We start from the raw sequence: 13,258 nt of genomic DNA on the forward strand, positions 1-13,258 counted from the left end.
TTTGCCATTAAAAAAAGACAAAACTGACTAATATTTATGCCAATTCCATTCCCACAATCCAAACCAGCATACATATCTGCCACCATTCAGGAAAATCAAAATTGTTTTGAAGATCTTATCAAGCACAATAGACTTCTGCTAGTCTGACAACAGTTATAACTAATTCTACCTTTCTCTCACCACAAATACTGGCTGACTAGTTGAGCACATTCAACGCTAACTTGCTGAGTTATAATACATACAGGTAGTGTTGGGTTCCTGTCTAAACAGAAAAAAAATATTCACAAATAAGAACCAATGCAGAAGAATAGCAATTTATAATCTTAACTGTGATGCCTATTAAAAACAAGTTTTAACTCCTCTTCAAAGAATTAATAACAAAATAATTTTAAAAAAGCAGGACAAGATTATATCAAATGGTCTCAAGGGTAAGTGTGAAAAAATGTAAATCCACAAAATACTGCATGATCTCCATACCACTCCCTGTACAGTCAGAAAAAAACTTCACTAACATTATGCATGCTGTCAGTTAATCTAATTAGAAAATTGATCGCTTGTAATTAATTCTGATTCTCCCAATAGCTGATGCTGTTTTTCTCCTGAACTTCAAATAAGCCAAGAAAATCCATCACAATATTTATTCAGAGCACTTATATTAATTAGTCCAGTAAATATCCCTTCCTTTGCCCAAGCTCTTCTCTGCTCCATGAAAGAATAAAATAGCAAATCAATGATCAGCATACAACAGCAAAGACTGCAGCACCAACCCTCAACAACTGCCTCAACAACAGGCCATGGACAAATATCATTGTGGATACCATCAAATTAAAAGTAAGCATACAAGCTTGTGATCATTAGAAGCATATTCTTATTTTAGAAAACAAGGCAGAAGAAACCAAGTCGTTGCTTTGATTGTACCTCCTACCCTTCAACCCTCTTAATGTAAGCAATAATGCACTCTGCTGCCGCAAATAGGCAAAGCACCTTCACACACACAGATATGCCTTTGTTCTGTATTCTCCAGTTATTAAGCACCACTTCTGAGTTAATACAATGATACTACAGTCCAGCAGGGTTGTATCTTACAAATAAACAATCCTGTTTTGTAGAATTACATTTCAATGCTGCTTTCTTACTATAAATTGAACATGTCAAAATGTTCCCGTTTTGCTATAAACACAACCATATTCAAATGTTTAAAAAACATTTTTTTGAATACTTATGAAATCAGAACCTCCTTTGTCTGCAGTTCATTCACACGGTACAAAGATTCTAAATTGTTTCAGATCAGCATCTCTTTTGTAGAAACTCAGCACTTTCAACTTTAGACAACGCTATTCCTTACACCGTTATTCTGATTAACCTCATTATAGTTGGTTATGGAATTCTGCACTGCACATTTCACAGAAAGACTTTGGATTTGGATTTTAAAAAAACATCAAATGAAGCAGTTTCCTGCCCAGCTATAAAATATACCACAAATAAAATGCCCCATCTTCACATGCTAAATAAAAAGAGGCCTGATAATAACACCAACTGGCAATCGCAAAACTTTATTCACAATTCCTTCATCTCTATTTTAGGAGAAAATCTTTGAAGCAAACATGCACACCCAGTAGCAGCGTTTCAGTGTGCAAATCAGCAAAGCATCAGAGCGGAGGCTGACAATGACAAGCAGCACCACAATCCCCATGCAATTCTCATAAACCGATCCGACACAATACCTCTCACCCAAACAAGCTTCAACATCCCAATTAGCCCTGCATCACCCACTGTCAACTGCCACTTTGATCAAATCCACACAAGACAAAAGACCTTGCCAGGGGTTTAGGGGTCAGGTAAAGTCTGCTTTCTACCGAGCAACAAAAGAAGCTGTTCCTCATCTTCAATGCAGTTTGACCACTCTGCTCTACCATGGAGGAAGGAACTCATTGTCTGTCCACAGAATCTGGACACTGGCCACAACGGCTGCACGGAATATACCAACACCTTTCATACAGCTCTATTATCCGTTCTCATAAATTAGAATAGAGACAGCCCTCCAATAAATGGGTATGCAAAGTGTTTTATTGATCACAGGCCTCTCTCATTGGAGCACAACACAGCTCATATTGATGGATTTAATGGATTATTTAAAAGCTGCCAAGAGAGACATTAAAGCTTTTAGTGCATTTCCTGGATAAGGTACTTTCTGTGCCCCTACATCGACAGTCAGCAATGTTACTGATTACCAGCTGATTTTACACAGCAAATTTTTTTGAAGTAATGTTATCACTATCAAACAAAATAAAAATCAGTAGTAATATTTGATCATCGTGGTTTGTTTTCTAATACCATTTTATTTTCGAGAAGTGATAATTTTCACATTATTAACAGGAAAGCAGGATTCTGCAAAAGTATATTTTTAATATATTATTATCAGTACTATCAGTATTATCACTGCACTGCACCTACTAATAAGGTGAAAACACCACAGGCCATGTGCACCCAAGTCCCTGTCTGACCTGCAATGAGACCAGCTGCCAAGAGCACAACTATCCCATATAGATATGGGATAGTCTGAAGAAGGGCCTTGACCCGAAACGTCACCCATTCCTTCTCTCCAGAGATGCTGCCTGTCCCGCTGAGTTACTCCAGCTTTTTGTGTCATCTCATATAGATATCCCTATAAAGAATATAGTTGCATCCTTCAGGGAATTATCTCATCTCATCCAGGCATCTCTGCAAATTGTCTGAAATGAATACAAATGAATACCTTGCCGGAGGTGCGATTAATTTTCAGATCGCATTCTCCGGTCGTTCTGTGGCCTACCATCGATGGAGCTGGAGGCATCCTCGGACTGACCTTGGGCCCCATCGCGGGGCATGGATTTAACATCGGAGTTGATCCCTTGCTTGGGATCGCTCCAACCCTTGCTTGGGATCGCCTGTGGACTTTACTCTCTGCAATAACGGGATTGTTGCATTCCTAATTAGAAAATAGTGTTATAAAAACAAATGTGTAAATAGGGGAAAGTGGTTGGTGCTAGAGCGTATCAGACTCACAGTAACAAAGTTATGTTTCCTGTAATATTTTCAAAGATAAAGGTCTTTTCAATAAATTTTTCAGACTTTAGAGATAGAGTGCGGAAACAGGCTTTTTGCCCCCACTGAGGCCACGCTGACCAGAGATCACTCCATACACTAACACTATCCTACACACTAGGGACAATTTTACAACTTGCTGAAGCCAATTAACCTACAAACCTGTAGGTTTTTGGAGTGTGGGAGGAAACTGAAGCACCCGGGGAAAACCCACACGATGTTATATGAGAATTTTACCCGAACAGTCTGTGACCCATAGCGCTGTGACCATAGTGCTATGTTTAAAGCCTATAGCACCACTGGTCGCATCGCTAGAGAGAAAGAGGTGTTCTGCTGTAAAATGGACCCCACAAGTATCGTTTTTGATCTCTCTTGCCAATAAAATTCATTTGTAACGAAACAGGCAAGTGAGCTTTTTTCTGTTCTACTAGTCAAATCCTTGAACCCGTTCCCTTGTAACATTTGGTGTAGTCGGCAGGATCTGATGAATAGAATAGAAAATGGTGTTGCCGGCCAAGCACCCCCGCAACGAACTGCTGCCCTCAGTGCAGGGGATCCCGCAGCAGGCCGTGCTGCAGGTGGGACCAAGAACCTCGAGTCTTCAAGCTCCTCGAATGCTTTTAACGGGTTACGAGAGAGAAGTTTTTAGTTTTTCACTCGAATAGATCAACAATTTCATCTGCAAGATTTGATCGACATATTGTTTAGGAATATATATGGCAACTGCGATAATTATGCTACATTGGAAGGTCACTATGGAGCAACAATGGAATTGCATTATTATACAGAAGCCAGCATGCTTTTTCCAGCATCAACAGACAAAACAGTAGCAGTGTGGGACCGTGAAATGGGTGAAAGAATCAAGAGAAGTGATGTTATCCAACCCAATGGGGACCACAGTTGGTCTGTATAGGAAGAAATGACGAAACAGTGAAGCTATGGGACATTCGGAAGAAGGTTGCAAGCCATACGTTTCAAAACACGTACCAACGTTTAATGACACAAGTGATCAAATTATTTCTGGTGGTTTTGATAAAGGCATCAAGGTTTGGGACCTCCAATAAAACAAGTTAATCTGTACCATGGGTGGTCATACAGACTCGGTGACTGGTTTGATCCTGAGTGGGGTAAAATAGAATATTACCAACCTCGCTGACCACATCCAGGAAGCCGTAGAGAAGATTCGAAGGGTTGGAGAACAGTATCCCTCGGGAGGATGATGGACAACATTGGTGCACTGGGAACTAACCATTGTTGTTGGCCATAATATTACGATGTTGTATGTGCGGATTGGCTTCACGACCTCGTGGACTTTACTACAGCCTGTGGGCCGGATGTAATGAGGTAACTCCTACGGGCCGGACGTGACGAGGTAACGCCTGCAGCCCGGATGTGAGATGGTAACCAGGCTGTTCGAGTGGTGGAATGTTACACGAGAATTTTGCTCAAACAGTCTGTGACTCATAGCTCTGTGGCCACAGAGCTATGTTCAAAGCCCCCAGCGCTATGTTTAAAGCCCCTAGCCCTGCGGCCGTTAGCGCTATATTTAGAATCCATAGCGCTACAGCCTACCGCTCCTTGTTTAAATTCCCATGCGCTAAGCCAACAGCGCTCTGTTTAAACCTTGGTGCACCAAACTGGCACCGCTGTGTGTTGGGGGGGCCTCGCTCGGATGCTGTCCCCTGCCATTGGTTATAGTTTGAATTTGGGTGCAGTGCTATTGGCCAGGACTTACCGGCGGTTATTTCAACAGCTGATTTCTTACCTGTATAAAGGCAGGCGCAAGGAAGCCATAAGTGAGTTTATATACGAGAGGGGTTCACCGACGGGCTGTCGCGATCAGCGCCGCAGGCGGAGGCAGAGTGAGAGGGAGAGGTGTGCTGTTGTAAAACGGACCCCGCGAATACCAAAAGGAGTATTGTTTTTGTTCTCTCTTGCCAATAAAACTGATTTGTAACTAAACAGACGAGTGAGCCTTTTTATGTTCTACTAGTCAGATCCTTGAACCTGTTCCCTTGTAAGCACGGTCACAGGGAGAATGTGCAAACTCCATTCACACAGCACCTGTAATCAGGGTCGACCCCAGAATCTGCCGTTGTAAGGCAGCAAATCTACCGCTGCGCCACTGTACCGCCACCAGCTGTAGCAATGAGTTCATTTTTATTACTGCAAGCTAAAAATACTAAAGGCTACACGTTACGTTGTTTAACAGAGTATCATTGTGCAAGTGTCAGTAGAAGCAACTGTTGGTCAATTTCAGTGGCCACCCACAGTTAAAGTAGCAGCTGCATTAAGCAACAATGGTGTCTGATTACTGCAGGGCGGTTACATGGAAATAGATTTCTCCCTCTGGACTGTTTTTGTTTCAAAGACAGCTTTTTTCCCCGCTTGCCAATTTCCAAGGTAACTTTTACGTGGTTCTTCAGTTCCCGATCAAAATTCTGTTGTAATCAATTTTGCCTGAGTAATTCAATTAGTTCATAATAGTTTAATTTTAACAATAGTTCAAATAGCCTAATTCGTCACAGATTATATGCATTATATTGTTGAAAATCATGGAAAGGAAACTCAGAGATGGAAAGAGAGCCAGAAAGAAAACCAGAGAGGGCAAAAGAGACAGATAGGGAATAGACAAAATCCTAGTTTTTGAAAAAATGTATTTCTTCGTGTAAAAGAGGAAATACCTGTGGAACTTACACACTACAATCTTATGAGAAATACCAAATGTCCCCAAGTGTATCAAAATCAAGTGTGAGATCTGAGATAAATATTTGAGTCCAAATGCCTGCCCTTATCCTGTGATTAATCTATTTTTGGGGATGAGGAAGTGTAGATGGAGATAATGGAGTAAAAAAAAGAGATAGACTTGGCAACATGTTCGGCAAATATGTTGTGGCCTGTTCCTGTGCTTCCCTGTTCCATGGTCATATAAACTCGTCAATTTTCAGCAATGCAGCAGATGAATCAATTCCCAGTCTACTGAGCAATACAAATAGAATTGAATCTCAATCTATAACTTGCATTACTGTACAGGCATCACAAAGGAATTATGGAGTGAAGAAAATCACCCCCACGAGAAACTGTTTGTCCATGTAAAAGTAAGCACCAAAGAAAATAATGAAAAACACAGCACTAAGAACAATAATCAAACCAATATTTCAGTCCAGAGTTTACCGCACTTGTGGATAAATTCCATCAAGTTACTTTCACCAATCCAAGATAAAATTAGATGAATAAGTGGCAAGTTGCAGTTTATATGGTACTTATTCTACAACTAAAGGAATAAGGGACTATTTATACCAGGTACAAAATATTGCATATTCTAGATTTGCCTCTAATGAAACACAAATAATCCAAAATCACAACTAATTGCATGCAAGTACATGGATATAACGCACTAGCACACAGCAAGGTATGGGGGAGTGGGGGAGGGGAAACTAAGATGTCATCTAACTGCCTCCAACTGATATCAGAGAAGTACATGTGTACAGTAGCGTAGGGTGGGTTTTGAGCGCCCGGGGCAGTTTAAAGTTTTGTGCCTCCTCATTAGCGGGGGGGGGGGGGGGGGGGGAGGCGGGGCGGGGGGGCAGAGGGCGGGGGACAGAGGCGGGGGCTGGGGCGGGGGGGGCAGAGGCAGCGGCGGCTGGGACAGCGGCAGCGGCGACCAGAACTCGGAGCTGGGGCGGCGGCCCCTGGCCCACGCTGTTTATATACTCACAGCTCCAGGTAACCCCTCCTCGCTCCAATGGCTCCCTTATTTATTCAACAATTTTTTTGCGCCCCTAAAAATTTAGCGCCCGGGGCAACCGCCCCACTGGCCCTCACCCACGCTACGCCACTGCATGTGTAAAATGGGTGGCTTGGTTCAGGGCTGAGGGCAAAGTACATCCTGTGGCCCTTGGTGGTGGAGCAGTTTTGCCCTTTCTGAACCATCAGACTTCATAAATCAAGTGGAGCGGAACTCTACACTAGTGGTTGAGATTGCTTCACTCCTTCTCACAGCCAGGTCAGGGGAGACATGGTCTTAACACATGCCTTGATACAGCCCCGGAGCAGTTCCACACTGACTGTCCGACTGCCCTGAAACCTCTACAGAGAGTACACTTTTCTATCTCTCTGATGGTCACTGATTTGGGTGTGCACCCTTCTTTTTTGTGCTGTTGCCTTTGACAAACTGCTTCTCTATTTGCTGGGCCAAGCATCTGGAACAGAAAGAGTCATTAAGGAGGATAAAGAAAAGAGTGTTTGAGAGAATGAATAAGACAGCACTAGGCAGTGATGACCAAGACCAAGACCTAAATATCACAGCAGAGACCTAATATTGAGTAAATCACAATTCAGGCAGGATCCTGTCGGGTGCTAACTTTACGGAGTTTGTACGTTCTCCCCGTGCCCGCGTGGGTTTTCCCCGGGTGTTCCAGTTACCTTCCACACTCCAAAGATGTACAGGTTTGTAAGTACCTGCCAACCTAGACCCACTGCAGTTCGCCTACAGAGCCAACTGATCCACAGAGGACGCAGTCTCAACAACACTGAACCTCGTACTGTCACACCTTGATCGGAAAAATACTTATGCCAGGATCCTCTTCATAGACTTCAGCTCTGCGTTTAACACAATCATTCCACAGCAGCTGGTGGAGAAGTTGGAGCTATTGGGGGTTGATGCTGGCACATGTAACTGGGTCCTGAAATTTCTATCACAACGGCAGCAGACAGTCAGGGTGGGCAGTAGGACATCAAAAACCATAGCCGTGAGCACTGGCTCGCCCCAAGGCTGTGTCCTAAGCCCCCTGCTGTTTAGTCTGCTTACACACGACTGTACTGCTAGACTCAACAACAACTTCATCAACAAGTTCGCTAATGACACAACAGTCTTCAATCATAATTGACTCAATAACAACTTCATCAACAAGTTCGCCGATGACACAACAGTGGTGCGTCTCATCAGTGACAATGATGAGTCGGGGTACAAACTAAGGAGTGGAGTGACTCACAGGATGGTGGGAAAACCCACCATACACCTCTGCACATCGATGGAGAGGAGATGGTGGTTGACTTCAGGAGGGTGATGTCCACAACACCACACACTGGTCTGCACCCAGCGACTGGAGCTGATGACTACGTAAAGCAGGTCTCCCCACAACACATCTACAAACTTTTTATAGGAGGACAATCGAGAGCACATTAACCATCACTTCGGGATTATTGGTGCTCCCTTTCTTGCTGTCACTTCCTGGTTCGGGAGCAGCTGATTGTCTGGAAGAGATGTATCAACAGAGCCATCTCCATCATCAATGACCCCTACCACCCAATCACACATTCTCCACCTGCCACTGGGAAGAGGTCAAGAGCAGCCCTGCAAAACCACTACATGCCCTCAGCTTCTTCCCGCAGAAGACTACGTAAACGGACTTAGCCTCCTGCCAAAACACATCGCACAAACTTCATCCTGGACACACTGCAGGAGCAATCGATCGGAACGCCTGTTGATGTTTAGTAGAGAGTACAGTGTTTGATTTAATTTGTTCATGATATATGTATTTTTATTTCTATTTATTTGTTGTTATTTGTACTGCACACTGAACGGACACTGGTTGAGCAACGTTTTTTGTTTCCTCTGGGTATGTGAGTACTCAGGAAAATGACAATAAAGATATACTGATACTGATACTGATAATTGGCTTCGGTTAAAAAAAGATTGTAAATTGCCCCTGGTGTGTGGGGATGGTGCAGGGATCATTGGTTGACACGGGCTCGGTAGGCCAAAGGGCCTGTTTCTGCACTGTATCTCTATAACAAAATTTTGCTTTTACATGCTCCTTTCCTCAATTGTTCTATCTTCTTCAAGAGTAATAGACTGCCAACAAAGCCCACTGTAATTCCAACTCCCACAAAAATCTTGAAAGCACTTCTTTCTCCAATGCTCTCTGTAAGAACCATCCTCCCAGCTTTTCTACCTCCACACCATTGAACTTTTTTTCACTGCTGCCAGCCGGGCAACTTCGGCAGCTTTTTAGGTTGCTGAAAGGCAGGTTAGGTGGTCATTTAAGACGGTTTACATGATGTGTGCGATAATGTGCTCGGACGAAGTGCGCAGTTACCAGTCGGAGTTATGCTCAATGAAGCATTCACATATTATTTCTGCTTCAAATAAAGTCACAAAGTAAACGCATTTACCAATCAAGATATGATATATACCACAATGACATGCAGCAAAATTATAATAAAGTGCCTGGTGCCGACCAGTTGCCGTGGCAGTGCGCATGTGCAGGGCGGCACATGCACACAACCACGGCTGATGATGCGCTGACCGTGGTGCCGACCAGTTGCCGTGGCAGTGCGCATGTGCAGGGCGGCACATGCACACAACCACGGCTGATGACGCTGAGGGGGGCCTGCTCAGAGTTGAACGATAGGTGTTTGCCAAGCCAGGCAAAATGGCACGGGTTTTAGGTTGCCCGGCAGGATTTTAGGTCGCCATTGGCACCCGGGCCACCATTAATTTCGAGCCCTGAACTAATCCAACACAAATTAAGAAAAAAAATAAAGTCTGTCCAGATGAGGAGCCAATTTAGTAAAATATGCTTCATGACAAATTGGAATAATGCCAAATAGAAATTGGATATTGATTACGTGCAGACAAATAAGTGCTGGGCTTTGTGTCATGTTCTGCACAGACATGTGAGCCAAAGGGCCAATTCTTATGCTATTCTTATTCTACGTTCTAAAACAAAATATACATATGATTCAGAGAGACACATCTATTGTTTAATGCATAGCTACCATGATTATGCAGAGAAGAAATAAATGCATTTGGCAAGGATATTTTACCTTCCCAAGGGTTTTATAAAATTCTGCATTTAAAGGTCAATCAAGTACCTGACAAAAACAGACAACAATTTGAAAGATTCAGGGCTCAGAAATAGGATACAGAAAGACTTTAGAGTCTTATGTTTTTTTTTTTAATGAACAAACTCGAAATCAATCTCAAATATGTCAAATTGATCAAACAACAAATTAAATAAAGATATTTTAAAAAGTTAATCAGAAAAATTACCTCATAGAAAAATCTGTAGGGAAAACAACCTGATATCAAGAAAGACGAGGATAATTACTATGCTCACCATTCATAAACAGATAACTCATTGGGAGAACAATTCCAAAGATGAATGGCCCAGTTTTCCACGACAGAATTTTACATATTCTTAGCTCATAAATGAAACTTCAGTTAATTTGCAGAGGGAAGTTTCCATAATCCTTTTATTGTCCCAGGTTCACAGAGCAGATAAATATCTGCACAACAAGCTAATTTTAAACTAATCAGTACATTTTGCAGTTTCAGTGTTAGGTAACAGTTTGTGAGAAACTCTGATTCATTTTAGGTTGCCCGACTAGAAAAGCCAGAAATGTTTATCAACGAACTAATCATACAGAACACTGAGATAATTTACCAAAATAGCAAGAGCATTCTTTTTTAGAGAGACAAGTCAGCTGTCACCAGTTTACCGCAGATGGATTAGGGCTGCCCTAATTAGGTCCTCTTTGAAGTTGTTATAAAAAGGAAATAGAAAGGCAACTTCATTGTGTAGCACTTCAAATTACCTTCCCCCATCTAATTCCCTTGTTTCCTATTTCTGTCAAGGACACTGGTAGCACTCCAAAGGTGGTGATTACCAGGTGATTAAACTGTGAAATTAGAAATTATATTAACCAATTTTACACATCTTCGTCTTTGCCGCCTATACATATGTACATTTTGTTCCATCTTGGCAGAGATCTCACTGAATTATAGTGATTTCAGCAAGAGGAATACTGAAGATGGCAGACCACCAGAACTAGCTCACCCACCAGAACCTTACCATCTTCCGCAACAAGCAGGAGATGCTACATCCCAACTACAATTCGGCCTGAGCTTCCAGACCTACGGAGGCGACTGATGGAATTTACACAAAATGCCTGTTCGCCAGGAACGTGTTGATTCAAGAGTGCATCTGGAGAGATGGTAAGTAAAATGAAAAGACCACAGACCACTGTTATTCACAGAAACTCTGTGCAAGGAAATCCATTGCATTAAAGAGTGACATAAGAACATGTCTGTGCACATATCCCCCTGCTTCAGGGATGTGTGGAATGGAGACTGTTGCCCCACCTTCCCCCCCCCCCACCCCTCCCCCCTCAGTAATGTTGTGTTTTTCAATGCCTTCACAGCCAACAAGGCTGCAGGAAGCAAACAATAGTTCCAGAAATTGTAAGGGTGAATGCAAAGTGAATGATCCATGATAAATACCTTCTGGAAAGAAAATCAAAGGACTACTTGTGTTCTCTCTGTTGCAGCCGCTGTGAAAATCAGGAGAGAACATTGGTAGAGAACATTGGCAGAGAATAGGAATTCTCTCCAATTAACAAATCAGAACCACAAGGAGCTCCATTTATGTACAGAGTCAATTGCATAAGTGCACTGCACTGCAAAATACCGGCAGGCCAGAATCAGCTCCAGCACTAATGACAGAGTATTTGTTTCAAAATTATTTTTTATAAAATTCAATACCATGTTTAAATTATGTGTAACTTAACAGCAAAATGTAATGCCTATCATTGTGAGTGACTTTTACAAGAACCATGGCTTAAACAATACTATTCAAAGGAATTTTCCCTCAAAACAATAATTTAAAACATAACCTCTTGGGTAAATTCTACACTCCCAGGATGGTAAATTACATGGTTTTTGCGTTCAGTATATAATCATAATCCAGAAAACAGATCGATTAAGATTTATAAATGATGATGTGTAAATCGGAAGTAAATTATTCTTCATATTAATTTTTTCCCCCAGTAAAACGGGCACAAATATAAAATACACCCAGAGACGATATTGCAAGTTTATATTAAAAATGAAAATATCAATAAATATTATAAATTAATCCAAATACAAAATAAATTTTCATTAGAAAATGTTCTTTTTGTTACTTTCTTCATACACCAACGTATTGGAAGTTTCTTGTAAATACCTGTAGTTCTGTTATCAAGTAACAATTATTCAGCTGCAAAAATCCACATCACATCATACCGTCCCAATTTTCCCTATAATCGATCACCCTCACTACCTACCTCTCTGATGTCAGTAAATTCAGGCAACATAACTGGTGACTCCCTGACTGTGCTCTAATGGTGGAGTCTAAATGGAGTTCTTTGAAACAGCATGCTGGTGCCTCGTATCTCCAGTCACCCAGGCTGGATTCACACCTTGATGCTGTTGATGTAAAGTTTGCACATTCTCACTGTGGCAGCCTGGGTAGTCCAATTTCCTTTTCCAAGCCATACAAACGGTCATAGGTTAATTGATATGTTTATTATGTAAAATACTCCTCAGTGGAGATAAATAACACCAGAATCAAAGAGAAGTTAGTGGGCGTGTGAGAATGATGGCTTTACGAGGAAATATGAGCAGGGATGGAACTGATGGGATTGCTCTGTTTGGAGTCAGAATGCCCAAATGAGCTACAGCACCACCTACTGTGTTGTAATGCAAATTCCACACCAATCATGTCTAGTGCACAACATTTTTAAACCTTTAGAATCAAAATCAGCATAATCAAATTGATCAGAAAGTAATTTCTGTAAATCCAGATTCTGCTTAATGAGGTTTTTTTTCCAGCACAAGCATCAGTGGAGTAGGAATTTCTATAAGTACACTTTCCTTGCAATGGACGCGACATTCAATGGCCCGCAGATTGGAAATGAAAGCAGCTATGGGTGGATGAGGCTAGTTCTCATCATTAGCAGTAGTTCAACGGATCACTCTCAGCCTATTGTCTTTTTTTTACAGCATCAATACCATGCGCTGATTTACATTTCTGGAGGAATGACTTGCATCTCATACTTTAGAAAGTGCAGCAACATCACATTGCCTTCATCTCATGACTGAATGGAATGAAGGAAGGCGGGTTGGCTGTTGAAACTCTTCACGTACCTCACGGGCAGAAAGAAGACAGACACTACATTGTATTGCTCTGTGTTCCTGGATGTCTGAAGTCACTCATATTTGCTGTATACTCCCTGCATGCCTTAAGGATTAGTCACAACTGGGCAAGGTTATGGTCACTAGGGATCGAAAACCACGGCCCCAAATCTTTCAGAAAACACCACTCAAACACCTGCTGAGCTCGAATGAAGG

At 42.0% G+C, this 13,258-nt stretch overlaps 1 protein-coding gene and 1 pseudogene across 1 annotated transcript in view; one reads left to right on the plus strand and one right to left on the minus strand.

Moving 5' to 3' along the window:
- The window catches only part of rasal2 (RAS protein activator like 2), a 318,544-nt gene that overhangs the window by 125,219 nt on the left and 180,067 nt on the right, over nt 1-13,258 (minus strand). The gene's annotated exons all lie outside the window — the stretch shown is intronic.
- On the plus strand, nt 3,232-6,524 carry LOC129701037 (U5 small nuclear ribonucleoprotein 40 kDa protein-like; annotated as a pseudogene).

The sequence above is a fragment of the Leucoraja erinacea genome, chromosome 10 (genome assembly GCF_028641065.1).
Source record: "Leucoraja erinacea ecotype New England chromosome 10, Leri_hhj_1, whole genome shotgun sequence".
In the NCBI taxonomy this organism is placed as follows: Eukaryota; Metazoa; Chordata; class Chondrichthyes; order Rajiformes; family Rajidae; genus Leucoraja; species Leucoraja erinaceus.